The sequence below is a fragment of the Neopelma chrysocephalum genome, unplaced genomic scaffold, assembly GCF_003984885.1.
Source record: "Neopelma chrysocephalum unplaced genomic scaffold, ASM398488v2 Primary Assembly neopelma1_22b, whole genome shotgun sequence".
In the NCBI taxonomy this organism is placed as follows: Eukaryota; Metazoa; Chordata; class Aves; order Passeriformes; family Pipridae; genus Neopelma; species Neopelma chrysocephalum.
The window spans coordinates 22745783-22762969 of NW_020897690.1; the positions used below are offsets into that span (position 1 = coordinate 22745783).

General features: G+C 35.6%; 1 long non-coding RNA gene across 1 annotated transcript in view; it reads right to left on the minus strand.

The window, feature by feature from the left end:
* Nucleotides 1-815: 815 nt before the first annotated feature.
* The window catches only part of LOC113964962, a 201070-nt gene continuing 184698 nt past the window's right edge, over nt 816-17187 (minus strand). Inside the window, exon 3 of the long non-coding RNA XR_003533364.1 lies at nt 816-903. This is a non-coding gene — a long non-coding RNA (uncharacterized LOC113964962). The remainder of the gene's footprint in view (nt 904-17187) is intronic.

Below are 17187 nucleotides of genomic sequence, written 5' to 3' on the forward strand. Positions count from 1 at the left end.
CCCATGAAAATTAAGCTACACACAAATATTTCCTAAATGTAATAGAAATTATGCTTTCTGATCTCCAGCATTTTTTTGAATGTAAGAACACATAATTTGCTCTGTTTAAGCTCTGTTTAACGTGCTAAATGATAACTAGACCTAAAATGAAATTAACATCAACTCCATTTACTTAGTTCCTCACAAGCTTGTTTTGTACATTTACAAAAGTGAAATCCCACTTACTGAATTCAAATATTTTGTAACTGAAAAACAGTGTTAAAGGCTATTTTTACACCTGTGGTAAGACAGTGATGATTTTCCTTAGCTTATCCTCCATTACTCACTCTACTTACTGATGACTTTCTATTCACAATTTATTTCTATATCATGCTCTTTAACATCTAGCTGATAGAAATATTTATTTTACCTATTTAAAACATAGCAATCTATATTGCATACAAAATGGAAAGTTTTTACAGCTTTTTCCTGAACTTTCTTATTTGGAAATTTTTCACAGTAACTATGGCACATGAAGAAAACTGTGATTGTTAAGTCGGAAAGAACACAGCTTTTTTACTTTGCATCTGGCTATATCTAATTTTCTAGACAGAAAAATAGTGTCAGATAAAAGAGAAGGACATTTAAAACCAATGCCTCATGCTTATAAAAAAAAAAAAGAAAAGAAAAAGACAAAGGTGTATTTTGGATTTTCGTTTCAAATCAACTACAGCTGAAGATGTGAAATAGTCACTGGTGTTCAAAAGTACTCACCATTACTCTCATACATAGCAGTAAGATTAATAAAAAATTAACAGCATTTCCAAAACCAACATACCTGAAAGACACTGGTGTCTTAATTCTTCTGAAGAATTACTACTTCAGCTGCCTTTTTGTCTTCTGGTCTTGAATTTGTTTTGTAGCCTAGGAAAAATAAATCTCAGCTTACTTTCAAACTGAAAGCATAAGTCTAGACCCAAGGGGAAAAAAACAACCCACTTAATAGCATTGAAGTTAATTCCTCTGTAATCCTACCTCATTATCTTAAGCAAATAAATCTCTAAAAAGGATTGTCTTTTTAAGAACAAATTAGAAAACTGAATGTCATCTGTGCAGGAAGACATTCTCTTAAAATGCAATCAGCAAGGAAGCTCATAAATAGGGCACTATATAAAAATATTCCTATCAGGCAATCCTTAGCAGATTTTCAACAGATGTGTATGTAACTATGATTTCACAAATTCCTAAAATAAAATGTGTCGGCATCATTTACTGCAAACTTTCTAGAGTCTAAAAAAATATGCTCATTTAGATTCTAGAGAAAGAACAATATCATAGAGATCACATTCTTTATACATCTTCAGTGGCAAGTGCTCTAACCACGCTGCCCAAGTCAAGAAAGGCAGATGCAGAGAGTGGGAGAATGAAGACCCTAAGCCCACTGTTGCAGAGGATCAGGTTTGAGACCGTCTAAGGAACCTAAATGTGCACAAGTCCATGGGACACAATCAGATTCATTTGTGAGTCCTGGGGGAGCTGGCAGGTGGAGTTGCTAAGCCACTATCCATCATTTTTGAAAAATCATGGCAGTTAAGTGAAATCCCTGATGACTGGAAAAAGGGAAATATAGCCTCTAATTTTAAAAAAGGGAAAGCAGAACATTCGAGGAACTACAGACCAGTCAGTCTCACCTCTGTGCCAGGCTAGATCACAGAATAGATTCTCCTGGAAATTATGCTAAGGCACGTGGAAGACAAAGGGGTAATTGGTAACAGCCAATATGACTTTATAAAGGGAAAATCATACCTGACAAATTTGGTGACCTTCTGTGGTGGGGCTATGGAGTTGATAGATAGGGTCAGACCAACAGACATCATCTACCTGGACTTACACAAAGCATTTCATACTGTCCCGCACAACATCCTTGCCTCTAAATTGGAGAGACATGGACCTGACAGATGGATCACTCAGTGGATAAAGAACTGGCTGGATGGTTGCATGCAAAGAGTTGCAGTCAATGGCTCATTGTCCTCATGGAGACCAGCGATGAGTGGTGTTCCTCAGAGGTTGATATTGGGGCCAATACTGTTCAACACTTTTGTCAGCGACATGGATCAAGTGCACCCTCAACAAGTTCACTGATGACACCAAGCTGTGTGGTACAGTTCACACACTGGAGGAATGAGATGCCATCCAGAGGGACCTTGACATGCTGAGAGGTGGGCTGATGGAAACTTCATGAAGTTCAACAGAGCGAAGCACAAGGTTCTACACCTGGCTTGGGGCAATCCCAGAGACACATACAGGTTGGATGGAGAAGTGATTGAAAGCAGCTCAGTTGAGAAAGACTTGGGGGTGATGGTTGATTAAAAACTCAATCTGAGCTGGCTCAACCTGAGCAGTGTGTGCTCACAGCCCAGAAAGCCAAACCAAATCCTGGGCCGTATCAAAAGGAGCGTGGCCAGCAGGTTGCAGGAAGTGATTCTACCCCTCTCCTCTGCTCTTGTGAGACCCCATCTGGAGTATTGTGTACAGTTCTGGTGTCCCCAAATTAAGAAGGATGTGGAACTGTAGGAGCAAGTCCAGAGGAAAGCCACAAAATTGATAAGACCGGATCACCTCCCCTACAAAGATAGGCTGAGAAAGCTGGGGTTGTTCAGCTTGGAGAAGAGAAGGTTGCGTGGAGACCTCATAGCAACCTTCCAGTATCTGAAGGGGGCCTACAGGGAAGCCAGAGAGGGACTGTTTGTCAGGCACTGTAGCATAGGACAAGGAGTAATGGGTACAAATTGAAAAAGGGGAAATTTAGGTAAAATATTAGGAAGAAATTCTTTACTGTGTGAGAATGGTGAGATACTGGAACAGGTTGCCCAGGGAAGTTATGGATGCCCCAAGCTGGCAGTGTTCAAAACCAGGTTGGATAAAGGTCTTGAGAAACTTGGTCTAGTGGAAGGTGTTCCTGCCCATGGCAATGGGGGTTGGGACAAAATGATCTTTAAGGTCCCTTCCAACCCCTTATGCATTCTATGATTCCATGGTTCTATGATTCCATGTAAAATGTAGCAAGAGTAGCTATTCAATTGTCATACCTCCCACTCCTGCATGTCATCATAATTTTTATTTACTGAGAAGAATTTAAAAGAAAGTAAAAAACAAGTAAGGTTATTATGTTTTTATTTTATTTCCTTAACCATGTAAAATTCAGGAGTCATAGTCCCTAGGTGCATCGTAGCACTCATTACACATTTTTAAAAGTGCACGTGGAATGTATAAGCAGTGAAAAAGCAGCACATGCTATAAAGTGAAATCAGAGACAGACTACTGCAGTAACTATCATTGTTAGAATGTTTTAAGTTTTCTTAGAAAATTTTTACCAATTTGAAGCATGTTTTTGATATATTAGTTAGAAAAAGAAAGCATGGGTTATCAAACCCTTGGGAAAAGAAAGTCAATATTATAATAACAAAGATTTTTTTTCATTAAGAAGAGACCATTCTGTGATTCTGTGATTGTTACAACTTTATTTTTAAAATACTTCTGTCTTACTCATCCTGTAAGTTATTCCTTAGTTTAAATTACTTTGTTTATCTAGACCAACACAAATAAGTTATTTTAAATAAAAACAACACAGAACACAGCTCGCTTGAAGTGTATGCATGCATTACAAAACTAATTCAACTCAGCTTTGGAAGATGATTGTGTCGTGTGAAACCTTAGCACAATGTGGAAGAAACTAATGAAGACAGTATTCAAATGAAAGTAATAAAAGCTACACAAAGCCAAAACAGAAATGAAAAACAACTAAAAAAGATTCATCAGAGCTTCACTCATACCCACAAGCCAGCAATGCAGCTAGTTAGAAAGAAGTCAGGAAACAAATTTCTGACAATAGTTGATTCTAAGTCTTTTTACTTCGGTATTTCTCAAAACCAAAAGTATAAAAGCACACACACATATTTGGATACATGAAAGTCAATGCACACTAGAGAAACTAAAACAAGGCATCCAGCATTCATAATGTGAAGAAGTGGAATATATTATGCTATCATTTAATATTTTTTAAGAGCTAGGGGACTGTGTACTTCAGATTCACAAAATTAAAATAGTCACACTGCTCCCATTAAAGCAAAATCTTGATTTATAAATATTTATAAGTCGGAGTGGCCTTGACTTGAGGGTTTCTATTACTTTTTCAAATTATAGTATAATGGAGTCTCATGCAATTTTTCTTATTTCTTCTTTTGATAACAATTTTTTAGACTTACAAGTTTCAAGATTAACTGATGTCTCTTCATATATAGGCTATTGTCATCGAACTGCTGTAACATTTTCATGGTACATTGGAAACGAGATAATAGAGTGACAGTGGTAAAAATAACTCTTGCTTGAATTATGTATTTTTTAATCAATGTTTAGTTGAAAAGTGGCAACAAAGCAGACCCCTTCTTTCATATTTACATCTTTCTTTTTCTTATATAGACACATTAAGCAAAAGTCTTCAAAAGCATTGTTTCATGGAGCAAGAGCACACATTTCAAAGTAGTTTCTAGTCTCTCAGAGAAATCCTTACACCTTCATATTGTTATATTAGTTGGAATATTTTCGTCAGATTTATTGATGTTATGGTGTTTGCTGAGATTAAGAAAAGGCCCAGTTCTTTCAGTCGGATAAATTTTTTTCTCTTATTTTCTCCTCACTTTGGTTGATTGTTTTATGTCTGTTTTGGTATTTTAAAGGCTCCCATGAAGTCGGCATCTTTGTTGTTCATGTATTTGTTCAAAACTTTGAAAGCTGATGTTTTCTACTGTACTGTGCTTTAAGACACATCATTTAAGTACCACATGCATCTATACTAGTAAAATATTTAAAGAAATGTGTTTATTTATTTATTTGGTTATTTATTTATTCTTAATGATATCAGATTGAAAGAAAACCTTGGATTTAATCTAGTCCCTCTAGATATTTGATAACAAAGTCAGATAAAAGTAAGAACATTCAATTATTGCTATAATTGCTCGTCAGAGCATTGCACAACTTCCCCCCAAAAATTTGGTCAAATTCAGTGGAGCTTGGTTTAGAAAAATTGCATTTTCTGACACAAATATATTCTGTTGTTAAAATTCAGGATGAGTCTAACTGTTACTTACTCTCAATTCAGTCTGAGACTTCTGTCTGCAGTGACATTTTAATCTATATTACCAAAAGGACAAAACTAAATGTCTAGCACAAGGAGAAAAAACCAGACTTACTAAAAGGCAAATACACAAGAAAGAGGAATACAATTGTATTAAGCAGAAACAGAACAAAATAGAAAGCAGAGAAACAGCTTTAGATTCACCATAGCAGTACCATAAATTTTCTTCAGAGAATGATAGTGAAAGCAAAAACTGTTTTAAGCTTATTTTCCTGTCAAATGATCAAGATTGATAACATATAGCTTCCCTTGGATATATAGAAGCAAAAGCTCTGCTTTCCTTTAGACTGCCTGAAGTCTGATGATGTTCTTCACGTAAAAAGAGACATCCAAAGAAAAAGGAAGCAAACAACTTTTTTAAGCTATGACTTCGAAAATAATTTCTGAGCCCACAGAAGGTCTCACAGTATATTTTAAATTACACACTGACATACGTCTCTTCTTCATAAAGTATAACCGGGTCTTGGTCTTCTCAGTGAGGTTACAAAACGATTTTTCATTTCCCACAAATTGACTCGATGTTGAAAACAATCTGTGTCTTGAAGGAAAGGAAACTACTTGAAACAACTGAAAGCTTTATTTAGTGTATGGTGCTGACTGCAGTTGTCTGTGTATCAGGAGAGCAGAGCAGCCTGCTCCTCTGTCTTAGGAGCAAAAACAAAGAGATGGGAATACAAGAGTGTTTGCAGTAGAACATCAGAAAAATGCTTTGTTTTCTCAGCTGAGTTTTAGTTCTGACTAAAATGTTCTTTAAATTCCAAAAATACAGTAAGTAAAAATGTAAAGAAAAAAGAAAAGACTTGTCTGTCAACCGGAACATAATTTTGAGGTGATTAATAGTCTGATAAATCATTTACTGCTGTATGATCATGCGCTGTTTTGGCAGATTTTCCTTCAGTTTCCTAACCTATCAAAAAGGAATAGCAACATTTTTTTCCCTTGTCTTTTATTCCCTTTCTTTGGCTCATGAGAGGGTCAGAGTCTTGCTGGGGCTTGCGTAATGTGATACTAAAGAACTATCCTTGACATGTCAGCATATCACAATCAGAAATATACTACGAACAAAGAATGACTGCCTATCACGACAGATAAAAAGACTTTATGCAAGGTTTAAATATTTATTATGAAAAAATCTGAAAATTAATTAGAAATAATGTTCTCCTTCAGTCTGATATATCCAAAGTAGACAGAAACTGCAAACCTGAAGTGATAGATACAGTGTTCCATTAGAGACATCATATAATGCCTAAAAATGGAAGAAAGAGAATCAGAACCAGTGAGATTCTTATATTCTAGTGAGCCTGCCATCCTGCCTGTATCGGCAAGTGGTCTTTTCTTATTTGGAAGAAATTCAGGTGAAAGACAAAATTTCCTCTAAGAAAGCACAAATTCACTTGCTTCACTTGTTTTATTTCGAATTTTCTTTCTCTTCTTTACAGCAAAGGAGGTGCACACTATTTAGAAGATCTGAATGGTGTTGGATGATTTTGGATTTCTGAAGTTTACAAATGCCTCCTTTAATAAACCTGGAACACAGCACTCACTGAAGAGATGTCTGGGAAGAAAGATTTTTCTACTTTCTGCTAATATTATTGGACAAATGTACACTCTCTGATTTCACCAGCTGACCAAGGAAAATTAATAGAAACAGAGATTCTACCTCTTCTAGCCTATCTTTTCTCTTTTCGGTTTGGGACAGCATACATCAGCATCTGCAGGCACAAAATCAGTCTTTGTTCTGATTTTTTTTCAAGAAAATTAAATTGATTGCTAAGAAAGCATTCTCCATACCATTATGGCATTTTAGAACAGAGTCAGAAATATGAGAAGCAATATTTAAATTTTAGGAGGATACTAGTTTTATACCAAGAGAAAAAATATATTCATATACATAAAATGTTAAAACAAAGTTATTTATACCAATGTAAATTAAAAAAAAAAAGAAAAATACACATCAAATTAAATATTTTTAAAGAGAAAAGTCTTATTATTCTTTAAATTTAAGATAGTTTTCTCTTTACTCCTGAGGAAACATTCCATTATTCCATGCTTCTGTGACCAATGAAATCTTCTGTGTATTCATTTCTCCCACATAAGCTTTATTTCTTTATTTATCTCTTTATCTTTTCATCTGTTGGCTTTATATTGCTTTGTATCTATCTGTACACACTTCTTTATATTCAGGTTGTCCAAATCTGTTGGGCAGGTTACACAGTTCATCTGTAACAATGCTTCTAAAGCAACCCAGGACATCACCAGCCTTCTTTGTGTTTCACTTTCCAGCTAGTAAGCCCCTCTTATATACTGGTGCCTCAGTTTGTTCTTCCCCAGGTCCATGACCTCACACTTACCCTTGTTGAACTTCATGAAGTTCCCGTGTATTTCTCCAGCCTGTCTAGGTTCCTCTGGATGGCATCACAACCCGTGGCCTGGTAACCTCTCTTCCCAGTGTTGTGTCATCAACAAACTTGCTGAGGGTAAACTCTGCCTCATCATCCAGATCATTAATAAAGATGTTAAGAACTGGACTCAGTGTTGACCCCTGGGGTACACTACTAGTTACTGACCTTCAACTAGACTTAATACCACTGACCACCACAGTCTGGGCCCAGCCTTTAGCCAGTTTAAAGTACAACTCTGTGTCTGTTCATCCCATGCATACTTCATCAGCTTATTTATGAGGACCATACAGGAAAGAAAGTCAAACCCTTTGAAACCTAGGTAACCTTACTGACTCCCCACTGCTCTACACTCATCTATCAAGATGGTAATTTTTTCATGTAAGGTGATCAGTTTGGTCAAACATGATGTCCTGTCATGGCCCATGGACTTATGTATGTCGACTTTGCTTAAATATTCAGGTATTAAATACCTGATCCTCTTCCACATTGAGTATACCTTCTGTGCTCCAGGTTTTCCCGTGTCTTCAGGGCTTCAGATTTCTGAAGGCTGGTTTTGACAATTAAAACTAAGAGGAATTCAGAACTTCAGCCTTTTTTCCATGTCCCATGCCACCAGGTCCCCTATCTTTTTAAGCAGAGGGCCCACATTTACCCTATTCTTCCTTTTATCACCTATGTACATCATCGTCTTTTGACATCCCTGACCAGATTCTGTTTCATGTGGGCTTTGCCCCTCCTGACAGCACCTCTACAGGCTCAAACAGCACCTCTATATTCTACCCAGATCACTTGTCCCTGCTTTCACCTTCTGTATGCTTCCTTTTTGTGTTCAAGTTTGCTCAGGATATCCTAGCTCATCCATGCAGTGATCCTGATATTTTTGGCTGACCTTCTGCTTGTAGAGATGGAGTGAGAACAATAAAATCTAAAATTGTTAAAGTATTTATCAAATGGTCTTCTTATCAGTGTAACCCATGAGAGGCAAATTCACAAAACTATGCATACAAAGAAACTTTTAATATTTAAACACAACTTGTAGGAAATCGACACAGTCAGAAGGTAGACTCTACTCTGATAGTACTGATCTCATTTTTTTCTAAAGGCCATGTCAGAAAATAAGGGTGCAGCTGCTAAACAGATTAGGGGAATTTAAAGAATCCGTGAAAGAGTGTTGAAGTGTTGCCTCTTCTGTCTTCCAGGAGTGTTTATTATGGTATTTCTGTGAGTCACTTTATTTTCTGAGGATTGTTAAAAAAGATCTCTCCAAGGATGGGTAACTTCAGTACGTGAAGCTTCAACAACTGCTGTACCACCCTTCTACCCAAACAGCTAAGAGCTTTCGGAAAGCACATACAGGAGAAAAATTTTTCTTTTTACTAGTAATTCACCTTTGCTTAAGTGCACAACTTATTGCTTTTCAGACTGCAGGTACTTAGTTCAATTCCCAATAAAGTGAGACTTTATGTACATTCAAGAAGTACTTAAACTAAAGCAACTGATTTAATGCTGCTGTCTGAATCATTGGTGTGCTAGCAGGGGACTCCCAAATCACTAGTTTAAGAACTGCTACTCAGTCGTTAAGGAATTTTTCAAAGTGCTGCACCAGCACTCAGGGAACTTCAAAGCATAAAGAACTTCTTCTATACCTTCTTCTATACCCAGCTAGTTACTGACACTTCTCAATTCCTGTGACGTTTTACACACATTTTGCAAAAGTGCCAGAACTGCAGAATGTAAGGAAGAAATAAACCATCAAGCCTTCAGTACTCTTTAAGTATTTTTAATTATATATTAAGTTTTGCAACAATTGCAGTTATCCGAATTATTCTGTTTGAAGACAATTATGTGACCTACTCCTCAGGGATATGCAGTATTATAGTAAAGTAATAAATTATCACCTCAGCCAGACTACTCAATCTGGTTCATGAAGGACGTGAGTACAAGAAGGGCACAGAATACAGCCAGTGACTGTCTTCTAGCAGAGAGCACTTTTTGCATTTTAATATTTCTTTTCTTGGTGCCCATGTGAAATCTTGTAACAAACATAAATAAGCCAAACAAACTGTTTTCTGTGTAAATACACCCACATATGTACTCCCACACTTACATAGACAGCATGCTGATAATTTTGAGTGGAACTGTTGTGCTTTTAGTGTTCTTTCATTTAGGTAGGTAACATGGACAACTTTACTAAAGCTAACTTTACTAAAAATCTTACGTAAAATGAAAAGCATAAAAACTTGGGAAAAAGCATGGAAAAAAAATTATCATCACCACCACCTGCTGCACTGGACTCTCTCCCATTTAAAAAGTGATTTCTTCAAACAGGTAAATTAAACTTAGATTAGCTACTTATATATTCTCTTTCTAGCTCAAAATCTATCTGCCATTGCTAACATCCAAAATGCCATTTTTGCATAGTCTCCCTAAAATCCTCGTGCACTTCTATCTTCTCTGAAATAAGAGTACACAGCGCACAACTTCCACTCACAGTTATTCCAGATAATTCAGCAGGAATGACGACAGTAGAGAGATAACATATTTGGTTATGCCTTTCAATTAGCAGTCTGATTTATAAGAATTGCCATTTAGGATTGCTCCTGCTTTTCTCCTCCTTTGATCCTGGAATACTACTAGCAGGTAGAAACAAGTATATTCTTGCTAAAGTACTTCCTTTTCTTTGGAAGAATATAGAAATTGTAGGCTGAGAGTTTGTTGCTGTTTTCCTCTTTTATTTTTATAATGGAATAAGAACCTTTTGGGCAAGAACACAACAATGCATAGTAACTTTCATCTTCAGGGTAAAGAGGATGCTTTTCATCTTAAGGACTACAAAAGTACTGAGCAACATATAAAAGTAATATACTAGGAGTCCTTCTCTTACCCTAAGACCCTGAAAGCGACCAAAAGGTAAAGAAGTGACCAAAATCTCAAAAAAATATTGTGTATCTGTTAAAAAAAAAGGAAAATCAAAGTCTAGATTCATTCCAGTGTTACTAAGGATGTAGAACTCTCAGGCTACATTACAGTCCCCCCTGTTTGTGGGTTAACTGTGTCCTTCACATACTCAGCACCATAAAGACTTAGAGTCATTGTTGCCTCAAAGTTCTCATTGGTATTGAAACGATGAAAAATATCTATACAAATCTTAACCAAAAATAAACTTGAGTGAATTTATCAGATTCTTCTAATAATTCATTTTCTTTCCATTATGGTTCCTACTTTTTATACTGTGTTCATCTTAGTAAGGCACTTTTAAAATGTAATCTTATTAAGTATCTGAATTTACTCATAACATTATTATAATTATGAGCTCGTTCAAAGGGTTTGGAAAATAGAACCTGATAAGGGTTACGTTTAAACACACACTTTCAGTCTCCATAAAGTAACTTAACTGTTTGAAGATGGATTGGTCTGCCTCTAAAGTATCTTCATCAACTAGTCATTTAGACCTTCTTTAGGGTCAATGGAGGAAAACAGATGTCTGTAACAGCTCAGAATTTCCATCAATTATAAAAGCTATGTCCAGACTCACCAGCAAAAATGATTTTTAGGTAAATATTTTGTTCCTCATGCTGGAGCCAGAAGAACCGTTTAATTTCTGAAGGTTAAGTTCTAGGCCTGCCTCCCAGAAACTTTACAACAATGTTACACTTACAGTTCTGGTATTCTGTATTGCCTCACAACAGATGAAAAGGTTCCAGAACTGAATAGCTGAAACCTATTGTCTCAGATATGCTTTAGTGCCGCTGAAGTCATCCATGGAAGGCAAACCATACAAAGCCAAATTACTCTCCCAATATCGCATCCCTTGTCCTGTCTCTGATTGACATGTATTCCTAGAGGTTTTCATGAGTGCTGATCTCTCTCTCCAATCTTTCTCTTGCTAATATTATGTTCTGTTATGTACTTTTTTCATTTTAAGAAAACACATCTCATTCCAAAAGTCTTACATGCATACTTAGAAGGTCTTTCAGAAGAAAAAGTAGGTCACCAGTCCATTATTTTAGATAGAAATACAAAATTTGCTATAGCATACCAATCCTATGGGCCTTTTTTCTTTAAAAATTACTTGGTGTGTCTAATGAAAGCACAGAAGGCTTTTTGATACCTGTACATTAGCAGTTATCAGTAAAAACACAGTATGAACAAGTTGTTTCACAAACAGGAAAACATCCTTTTTTCTTATTTTTATGACAATGACATCAGCTCCCCAGCATCCCTATCACACCCCTACTAAACATAAGATTGCACATGCTGTGCCTGCAGCTATTTGTGCACTGAAAAGATAGTTAGAAGAAATATGATGATTGGTTGATGAGCTGCTACAAACAGTATCTGCGGTGCTCAAGCCCTATCCTGTCTGTCCTCCCCTCAAGGGAACAGATTCTGCCCCCCAGCTCAATTCTTTAACTGGTTTCCACACAAATAAATACAAACCTAATTACCTTTGAGATTTCTTCTGTACTTTCACCTTCACTACATACTGGCAAACCACTTCAGGAGGGATTCACAAACAGAAGGAGGCAGCCTTGTTAAATGACGTTTGGAAAGGAAAACAAGCCAAGAGTACCCTAAGCATGCAGTGAAAATGTAGATGAAGAATTCATTTTATATAAAAGTAGTAAAAAAGTAATTATAAATTGCAGGACAATACACACTGATGGACTATAATAGCTACGCAGATTCTGTTCTGCTGCTGTGCCAACATGGTGTTGATTGACTGAGCTCAGTGCAGCATTGTGCATGAGAACTAGTTACAAAATCGTTCTTCACACTATGCTTGCCATATGTACAGGCCTTTTGCTTAAATAAACTATCTGAGCTGTCAGTACAATTTTAGCACACTTGAAAACAGAATGCAAATTCAAAGCCTACGATTGCGTCCATAAGACCATATGGTCATAACCTTGGAACATACAGGGAGTAAATGCAACAGGTAGTCCAAAATTTTTCCCCGACCTATCACATTAGTTTAAAAAATGAACTTAAGCACTTATCATTTGAAGTTTAATCAGTCAGTATCTGTTTTTATGAAATGGCACATGCGTAATATAATAAATCCTATAAAAATATCCTAATAATAATAATCCTATAATAATGTCCTAAGTAAAATAACACCCCCCCAAAAAAACCAAGTAAAGATCTAAGTGTCCCTCAAAGAAAATGTAATAAACCACAGAGATCTAAAAGAAAAAAAATCTACCCTTCTACATTATGATTATTCTGAAGTCATTTATTTCAATTTTATTTTCCCCATCACAAACTTTAGCTGAATTTTATTCCTTCATAGACATTTGAAGTAAAATAAGTTATTTCAAATAATGTCAGGTGAATTTTGTGGAAAAGCATTCTCATTTTATAATTCAAAGTACAAGGTAAGAAACGCAGAGCAACTGAAAAGATGTGATGCAGTTTTCACTTGAATAGTTTCCAAATGATTGTCTCCCTTTAAGCCAATATCAAGTTCACAGTTTAAAGTGACTATAGTTTCACCTAATCTGAATTCTTCAATAATAAATATGTTTCACTTTTGGTTAATTTTCTTTTCTAGCAGTAAAAATTTTTTCATGTATATTTGATCCATCATTGGAGAAAAATAGATAGAGTATAAAAAATTGAGTTGGAATGTTAAGTTTTTAATTAAAAATTAATAAAGTATAGAAGTATGTTAAATTATCTGGAGAAGATAATCATAATCATAACCTCACTTATGATAATAAAAGTGAAACTAAAGAAATGACTGAGCTGAAGATATGACTGAACTAAAATAGAAATCTAGGAAGAAAAATCTTGATTGTTGAAAAGCACATTGGAATGAAATGTATAAATGAAAAAATATGTTTTCAAGATATATTATAAACCCTAAAACAACCCACTTTTCATTCTCTTTCTAAATAAAAAAATATTACTTTTGAGATCAACACAAATATTTTCACTTACAGGAATGAAATAAATGCCCGTTAATTATTGATATATTATGTGTGCACATAACATCAACTAAACTGTTTAAACAATTACATCTAATTATCAATGTACTGCTTTATTTCCTTAAAGAGCTTATCTTATTAAAAACAGATAATGAAAATTACTGTTCATAACCACTGAGTTTCAGAAAAGAGTAAGAACTACTAGATTCAATTTCTATGTGATGACAGCAGTCCTACTTTGGAAAAAATAGGAAGATCTGTATTTTTTTTTCTTGGTCTCTTCTTGTAAAAGGAAATCTCTCTAAACTGTTTTCAACTTCTCGTCATTAGACCAACAAAGGTGAAATATTGACTTATTTTCTTCTCCTTCAATTTTACAGCTCTTCCAAAAGATACTCAAAGCTGTTTACCTCCCTAGACTGATTAATCTATTCACTGAAACAAACAAAATATCCTAGGTAACCTTCTGGTACTGTAATAAAAAATTACGGTTTGTCAAAAAGTCTTAATATACTTGACTTTATCACTTAAGCAGACTTTCACTCCCATTTCCAAACACATTTAAATCAACTTGTTATGTGTCAGTATTGTAGCATTCCTCAAACTAAAACTATCTTCAGATGTTTCTTGGTCAGTCAAACATAATTGCCTTTTCTGTTGGTAAGAATATTTCATACATCACTATCTCACAACCTTTAAATAAATAAGCAATTCATAGAGGTGAAATGAAAAATAAATAAAGGAGGTATCGCAACTATTAAGAATGACTGAAGTTCAAAAAAAACCCCAAAAAACCAACACCAAAACAAACATAAACCCACAAATAAAACCCACTTGTATCTTGAAGCCAATCTAGAAAATTTAGAGTAGCATTTTCCCCAGAGACAAACTATGATAAAGATAATGAATGCAATTAAACCATATTGTTATCCACCCAAGTACTCTATTTTGTAAAATGTGATACACATGGGCATATTCAAGTGTAGACAACTTCAAATCTGTGGCTTAGGTAAACAACAGCATTCAAGGTGTAGAAAGCATACCCTCAATTATGATACAAATGATACACAGCTGGCAATAGAATTAGGAGCAGCTGCAAATAAACTAGTACAGAACACGACTTTACTTTGTCTTCCAGATGAATCATAAAATAAATAATGGCCAGTCTTTGCGAGCGAAGATTTGGGGAAAGGTCTTTTTACCTTTCCAGCCTGCGCAATGGATTTTTTAGGTGAGACACAGCCTGCGCTGAACTGAGCCCACCCTTTAATCCTAAGGTTCATCTGCCGGGGCCAAGCAAGCTTGGACAATGGCAGTGAGGTCCTCAGGACGTAGGTTTGTTTAGAGTGACCTTCTCATAGATGGATGGCCTCACAGGGCTAACGGGCTCCATCTGCCCGGGGGAGTGGCTGGGATTCGAACCTGGGTCGCAGCGGTGAGAGTCCTGCATGCTAACCACTAGGCCACCAGGGGTCCCCTCAGATGAATCATACTCGCAATCTAACCAGCTGCAACAGTTGGATTCTTTATTTTGTACTACACGTGGCCTAAATTTCATTTTCTAAAACTTTTAGCAGAGTGTGTGTTCCCGTACGCTTGGCTGACATTTATGAGCTTAAAATACAACAATTAGTAAACTAAGTGAAAGAAGCCAGAGTATTAACCTCAGTAGCTTGCATTCTACATTTTGAAGTTCATGAAGAAAATATCAACAACTGCAATTTGTGAATGACTAGAATTCAAGTAACACCATGGCCTTTGAAAAAGACCTGTAAGACATTCTCATCAATACCTATGATTCATCTGATTATATGTAAGGTTGAGTCAGAGCAGAACTAATAGATTACTTTGCCTGGATCATAACTTAGTAGAAAAGTAGTCTGCTGGCTGAGATAATTTTTTTATTTCTTTTAGAAATGTTCTTTGCTAGAAAACACTATTGACAAAAAAAAAAACCCTGAAAAAACAAACAAACAAAAAACAAAAGCAAACAAAACCAAAATACCAACCAAAAACTAAAAACTTGTGAAAAAATTAATGGAATAGCATCAAAGTCACCCTTTCTTCGAATAACAGCAAAAATTGCTGTTGGATTTATTGCTGTTGCTTTGCTCAGTTCTGATCACTTTTAAATTTTGTGACTCATCACTGAAGAATATTTGTTGAAAATCAGTAATTTATACTTACTTTTACATTTTATTCCCAATTTTGATATAAAGCGGAAAAAACATAATGGCAAGTTTTGGTAAGTATGCCTATTCTTAACTTCCATTTAACAGGTTTCACTGGCGGTTGTCATCTCTTCAGCTGCTTGACTAAACATAGAACTAGTTTGTACACACAGCAGATTATCATTACTCCTAAGCTCCTTAGACACAAGATTTAGATGTGTAAAAATTGTTTCATACAGTCTCATATAACAAATACTGGCTATTGTGCAATGAAATCAATTGATAATTTTAGCTTTGACTAATTTATTTGTTCCCTTAGAAAAGAAATAAACAAACAAAAAATCACATGTAGCTCAATGAAATTCTTTCTACCTAAGATTTTTTTTTTTTCAAAAATATAATCTCAAACCTGTTTCTGGAACTATGACCTCAATTTTTTACTACCTGTTTTATAATTGAAGCTTTGTTTAACACAGCCTCTGTTTGCCTAAGAAGATTCTTATCCTTTCAGACAAAATATAAAGGCTAGAAGAAATAACATCCTTGACACTGTTAACTGGTCCCAAATTTATATCTTCACTATCCTTAATTTTTCTGTAGTTATAAAACCTGCATAACTCAAGAAACACTGTGTTCATATAACTGTCTTTTAGACTGTCAAAGTTTCTTACATATATTCAAAAATACTGGCAGTCTACATCTGCAAAACAGGTTAATCTGAAGACAAGTATTTTCTTGCCTATTCAACATAGATACCTATGGTTACTTTAGAATGCTTCCAAAACCCCCTCCAGCAAGCATAAAGCTGATACAGAATTCTGCCAGGAGCTAGGGCATCTCCAAAGCAAGAAACACTCCTGAACTACATTCTTTCATACACTCTGTGTAGGATGAAAGGGAGGGGGTGTTATAGCAGCTGTTTTTGCTACCACATGGGACACTGAGGTTGCGGAAGGCATGCCAAGGTGAGCATGGCACTGTACCAACATTACTTCCTCCAAACCTTTTTCATCTGAGCCACCCACAGCACCTAAGTCTCAAATGTAAAAATGTATTTTTTAGCCCTGGAGCCCCTGGAGCTGTAGGATTTGTAGGTCTCTTGACCCTAAACCTAATGGCAGCTTGGATGTGAGGCTGAGGTGCATCTGAGGCTTAGGTCTTTTGAGTGGCCCAGGTTAGAAAGGTTTGAGGCAAGTAATGTTGGTGCAGTGTCACTCTTCCCTTGACATACCTTCTGCAGCCCCAGTGTCCCTGGATCTATAGGCTTTGTGTCTCTCTGAACCCTAACCATAATGCATTTTCATTAACAGGTTAATTTACATGGCTGATAAATGATCTCTGAAATAATCTAGACTTAATAATTTTAAAAAAAATTAAGTCAAATACAAAAGTAAAAAAGAAAAAAAAGAAAGAAATGAACAACACAACCCATTTTATGAACTTAAATAACTTAAATTAATTCTCCATAAAATACATTAATAAAAGATCTGGTTTACACAATCATAGATATT